Source organism: Schistocerca piceifrons, chromosome 4 (assembly GCF_021461385.2).
Source record: "Schistocerca piceifrons isolate TAMUIC-IGC-003096 chromosome 4, iqSchPice1.1, whole genome shotgun sequence".
In the NCBI taxonomy this organism is placed as follows: domain Eukaryota; kingdom Metazoa; phylum Arthropoda; class Insecta; order Orthoptera; family Acrididae; genus Schistocerca; species Schistocerca piceifrons.
The window spans coordinates 158949876-158956123 of record NC_060141.1 but is presented as its reverse complement, the minus strand read 5'-3'; the positions used below and the strand labels follow the sequence as shown (position 1 = coordinate 158956123).

The 6248-nt window shown below is 42.4% G+C and overlaps 1 non-coding gene across 1 annotated transcript; it reads left to right on the top strand.

Moving 5' to 3' along the window:
* Positions 1-5899: 5899 nt before the first annotated feature.
* Trnas-cga lies at positions 5900-5974 on the top strand. Its single transcript has one exon. It is a non-coding gene; the product is annotated as a tRNA-Ser (tRNA).
* Positions 5975-6248: the final 274 nt, after the last annotated feature.

Sequence of the window (6248 nt, the reverse complement as noted above, 5' to 3'; positions counted from 1 at the left end):
AACCACATAATCCTCCAAGCATGGATACCGCTTTTTGCACGCCTGAAGTTTCCTAATCTCACGCGTTACTTCCAACATGGGCCAATAGTAAAATTTTATAAAGTATCTCATATTCCCTCCATTAACTTCGTAAATCTCCTCTCAAAGTCAACTTCTTTATCGCCCGTCTCCGCCCAAAAAGTGTAACCCAAGACGCACATCACATGCCGCTTGCTAATGACAGAGCGTGTTTTTCCCGCAGGTGCGATTTTCCCATCGCGGGAAAACAAAAAGAAAGGAGTTGTATCCTCTTAGCTTCGGCTGGGAGAATCACCAGCCCTGCAGTAACAGCATAATCGGTGCTGCTTTCTTGATCCACTTTCTAAAGGTGCGCGTCTGGAGCCTTCGCTGAATTCCCTCAATTCTTCCATCAATTCACTATCGAGATTTTCTCGTTCACCTGCAGGCGCACTGTGCTGTTCGCAGGCCGGGATGGAGGGAGCAGAGGGAGTGGGGGATTGCATTTCTACTCCCACAACTGCGTCTTGTTGTATTGTCCCACGCCTTGACAGTCCAAGTCCCTACACCGTTCCACCTTCTTTCGCAAAGACCATTATTGCCACTTTCTCCTTGCCACGGGTTGACTACACAGTTATTAAAAGACACCGCCACTGTGTCCCAAGGGAATGACTCCCCGTCTCCTCCCCGGACAGCACAGCATCCGCCTTTATACCTCCAGACATAGAAGCACAGTAGAGAAGGAGCAAGCATAGACAGTTACGCACTATCCTGTATGAGGACAGCCGCAATAACAAGTAGGCATCTTGAATAACAGCAGCTTGGGTGCTGTTGTAAAGAATTTATTTAACGACTGATTTCATAGCCTAGGAGCCACATCATAAGGATAAATCTGTTAAATTACAGAAAGCGTTCGCTATAATTGCGGTCGAATTATACAGTAGTTACAATCATTAGTGAATCGTGACATTAAAGTAGAAAAGTGGACGGGACCGAACCATCCTTATCTATGAATAAATGACGCAATTAGCGGATCATTAGGTAACAGGAAAGTATAGGTCCACGGTTCCTCAAGTGTGCCCCCTTTTTTTTTTTAACTGTAAGAATCGTCAAGAAATATCTTCCCATCCTAATGTGATAAAAGGCCAAAAACGGGCCAGTCAAAAATTAAAAATATCTTTCATGAATCCAAATGGACGTCAGTAGACCGAACATAACCGGTTAACCATTAGATACAGGGACACAATCCATACAGAGAGCCTAAAAATTAATGAAAGTATGGGAAGTATCAACAAGAAACTACTTAGTAATAAAAACAGTAGACGATAAACTGATGGGAAATTTGTGTGAAAAGACGTACTGTAAATTCAGCAAACTGCAATGCATTGAGGTACAGGCATAGCTAGCCACGTTCCCACCTGTATCTTGTAAGTAGGCTGTTTAGGTTTTTATGTTGGTAACGTCACGTAGCGCTCTGTATGAAAATCACTGTGCTGTTTGCAATCTCTGGCTGGTTTGCATTGCTGGAATTTGCTATTGTAGTGTTGGGCAGTTGGCTGTTAACAGCGCGTAGCGTTGCGCAGTTGGAGGTGAGACGCCAGCAGTGGTGGATGTGGGGAGAGAGATGGAATTTTGAGAGCGGATGATCTGGACGTCTGTCCATCAGAGACAGTAAATTTGTAAGACTGCATGTCATGAACTGATACATATATTATGACTTTTGAACACTATTAAGGTAAATACATTGTTTGTTCTCTATCAAAATCTTTCATTTGCTATGCCTATCTGTAATTAGTGCCTTCAGCAGTTAGATTCTTTTATTTAGCTGGCAGTATTGGTGCTCGCTGTATTGCAGTAATTCGAGTAACGAAGATTTTTGTGAGGTAAGTGATTCATGAAAGGTATAGGTTATTGTTAGTCAGGGCCATTCTTTTGTAGGGATTTTTGAAAGTCAGATTGCGTTGCGCTAAAAATATTGTGTGTCAGTTTAAGCACGGTCATTTATAATTTTTCCAAGGGGACGTTTCAATCTCCATGCAATGCAGTCTGCTGTATTCATGGTATGTCTTCACTCTAGGTGGACGGTGCCCCGGTATCGAATTGTTAAATGGTTATGTTCGGACTACAGTGGTCCGTTTGGATACATGTTGGGTGTTTTTAATGTTTACTTTTTAATTTTTGACTGGGTGCTCTAGCCAATCATGGGCCTTTTATCGCATTAAGATGGGAAGATAGTTCTTATAGGTTCTTACAGTTACAAAAAAATTTAGGCACGCTTGAGGATCTGTGGATCCATACTTTCCACTCACCTGATTATCTTCTAACTGCGTCATTTATTCATAAATAAGAAAATTCCGTCCCGTCCATGTTGCAGCTTTAAAGTCATGATTCACCATGTGAAAGTTCTGTTTCTCACTACTGATTGTAGCTACAATTCGACCATAATTGCAGCTAGCGCTTTTTGTACTTACACAGATTTAACTTGACGATGTGGCTTCGAGACTACGAAACCGGTCGTTAAATAAATTATTTGCAAGAGCAGCCACGCAGTTATTGTTCTAGATATAGACAGACAGTACTGATTTGCAATCTCTGCCGCATACGACCTTACGACTGTAAGTGCAGTTGTCCCGTTCTACAAGTCATTAGCATCTACTCCATTCCAACTCTACCTATAGGTGATATGTGGCTAACTGGAAACAGTAGCCACCTTTTAATGGAAGTGGCAATATTAGTGGGAGAGGGTAGCCGGATGCCATTCATGTCATCCCTCCCCACTTGCCGCAACGAGTGTGTATAGCCGCGCGGAGTGGCCGCGCGGTTCAGGGCGTCTTGTCACGGACTGCGCGGCCCCTCCCGCCGGAGGTTCGAGTCCTCCCTGTGTGTGTTGTTCTTAGTATAAGTTAGTTTAATTTAGATTAAGTAGTGTGTAAGTCTAAGGACCGATGACCTAAGCAGTTAAGTCCCTTAGAATTCACTCACATCATCTCTGAGTGTGTATACCCCATCTGTTTGCGTCTAGCGTTATCCCATTTAAAAGAATGTGAACGTTTTCGTAATGTTTGCGAAGCATTTAACTGTGTCGGGGATATCGCCCCGCTATTCATCTTATCGGATATGGGAAACCGCCTAAAAGCCACTTCCAGGATGGCCGGCACACCAGCAGTCGTCGCTAATCCGCCGTAACGGGTTCGATCCCTGAATCCCTGAAGTGGCTCGGTAACGCGTGCGGCTAATCGGGCGGGACGTTCCTTTCTCCCTATTTCCAGCATTATCTCAAAGACTACGTGGAAAGTGCTACGCATTTTGGTGAAAGACCATTCTTTTTAGGTCCAAAATACACTCAGTTTCACACTTGGTGCAACGTGTTTCCAGTGTAGTTCAAATGGTTCAAATGGCTCTGAGTACTATGGGACTTAACATCTGAGGTCATCAGTCCCCTAGAACTTAGAACTACTTAAACCTAACTAACCTAAGGACATCACTCACATCCATGCCCGAGGCAGGATTCGAACCTGCGCCCGTAGCGGTCGCGCGGTTCCAGACTGAAGCGCCTAGAACCGCTCGGCCACACCGGCCGGCCCAGTGGAGTGTTTTCTGGAAAATCCGCGAAATATTCATCTACGTCTGCTACAACCATTTCGTTCGCCTCAAAAGTTATTACAGTATTTTCTGAGGTTGCCTTGCAACAGTTGTTTGGTGCGGTGCAGTAGGCGGAGGGTTCAGTAGTACCGCATCTACTCTCTCTCCCGTTTTAAGATTTGCGAGCCGCCTCCATATCGAAGTATAATCCCAGTATGCAATTTGTGTAAGTTGGTTACGCCCTATTAACGTTTTGTACATCTTAGAAATATTTTAAACATAGCTGCACAACAGCAACGATTTCACGTAGTAAATTTATAAACAGCCGACCAGTTGCAATGGATAAAGAAATTCTTGACCTAGATTTCGACAAATATAAATTTGTCTTCTTCAGAAGGTAACCTAAGGCGAATGAACATCATAGCTTACCTGGAAAACCAATCGCCGGCGATCTCTACTGAATGTACAAGATTTCTCTTTAAACTGGAGATGTTACAGTTACATTTTTTCATTAGAAGACGTTTTATCCTATATGATATGTTGCCAAGAAAAGAATAGAAATAAATTTTTTTAGCTATTTTGCCTTTCCAATTCAGGGGTTTACAAACTAACGTGTAACAACTGTCCTTCATATGATATTGGTCAAACAGGCAGAGCTATGAAAACAAGATATAAAGAACACCTATTAGGTATAAAAGGAGCGAATATATACAATTCTACTTTCGCTGAACACCTCCTCATAGCCAGTCATACGCCAAAACATTTAGAAGACACTGTTATCCCACACAGAGGAGACAAAGGGCGTAGATTAGATCTGTGGGAAGAGTTACATCTTGAGCTCAAGGACGGTAATATACTGAACGACCAGTTGAACCTGGCTTGTAGACTATTTTTCGAAGGCTTTAAACCTGTACTGTTTAAGGTATAACATTAATGCTGGTAACCTTAGTGGTTTACTTCCTCAGGAAGATATGATGCACCTTCAGTGCTTTAAGCTCACTACCCCTTATGTAATGGTGGTTTTGTCACGATGGATGTTTGCTACTACATCGGCCCTTATGTGATTTTGCCTGGCTCTAAAATTTTGTTTTTCCTGTGAATGTGTGTTAACAGGATCGTGTACCAGTGTTCGTAATTCTTTCTTGACAAGAGCCATTATTGTCAATTTTAAAGTTCTGACATGTATACCGTTTGTGTGCTTCAGTAATATAGTAATGTAATTTTTTATATTTTGGCTATATATGCCACTGGGCGTAAGTTTCTCGGCGTAAGCGCCACCTGGCTTTTTTTATGTATAACTACATTATTTGTACCAATGCTCCCATACTGTTATAAAGGGAGTGTTAATTTCCTTCCCTTTTTTTATTGTTATTCTACCTAAGGACGTTATTAATACTGATAATTTACACGATGTCTTTGTACGCCAATTGTCACATGTTTCTCGGCACGAGCGCCACCTGCCCTGTTTTCAGAGCAACTTCGCTCACCGATTACACTCAGTCAGTTGTGAGCACTGCAAGATCCATTACTATTTATATTAACGTGACAAACCCTATTTCTAGGGCTATATTTTATTTTGGACACATGGATCTATGTCGACAATTGTAAAAACGGCGATGGTACATTAGTCCTTACTAATGTAAAACTGTAAGTACCAGTCACCGTTATCATACTTCTGTAATGCAAGAGATCTCTAATTTGTCTTAAAATTTATGCTAGGCTTATAAGTTTCATACTTATCCAATGTAAGCTATGATGTTCATTGCCCTTAGGTTACCTTCTGAAGAAGACAAACTTATATTTGTCGAAACCTAGGTAAAGAATTTCTTTATCCATTGCTATTGGTCGGCTGTTTATAAATTTATTACATCTTAGAAAATCCTTCCCGTGTCGCATTTGATCCTGAAGGACAGCACGGTGCACAACAGCGCATGACCACGACGAAATCAAAGGATATGTATTGTATATTATTTTTTTAACGAATGTAACCACTGAGCTTAATAAAACTTCCTGGCAGATTAAAACTGTGTGCCCGACCGAGACTCGAACTCGGGACCTTTGCCTTTCGCGGGCAAGTGCTCTACCAACAGAGCTACCGAAGCACGACTCACGCCCGGTACTCACAGCTTTACTTCTGCCAGTATCTCGTCTCCTACCTTCTGGAAACATCCCCCAGGCTGTGGCTAAGCCATGTCTCCGCTATATCCTTTCTTTCAGGAGTGCTAGTTCTGCAAGGTTCGCAGGAGAGCTTCTGTAAAGTTTGGAAGGTAGGAGACGAGATACTGGCAGAAGTAAAGCTGTGAGTACCGGGCGTGAGTCGTGCTTCGGTAGCTCAGTTGGTAGAGCACTTGCCCCCGAAAGGCAAAGGTCCCGAGTTCGAGTCTCGGTCGGGCACATAGTTTTAATCTGCCAGGAAGTTTCATATCAGCGCACACTCCGCTGCAGAGTGAAAATCTCATACTGAGCTTAATAGTTGATGTTTGTGTTTTTTGCTTTATTTTTAAAGGAAAAGATTTGCATACTTGGTTAATTATAGCATCTATGCTTGATTATTTGTCGTAATTCGTTGGATGTCGTATGCATCACATGTAGGGAGGTTTATGGTATAAGAGTTTAAAAGGAAGGAAAATATTTTGTCCTACAGTGCGCATTATAGAGCCTAGGGGGCA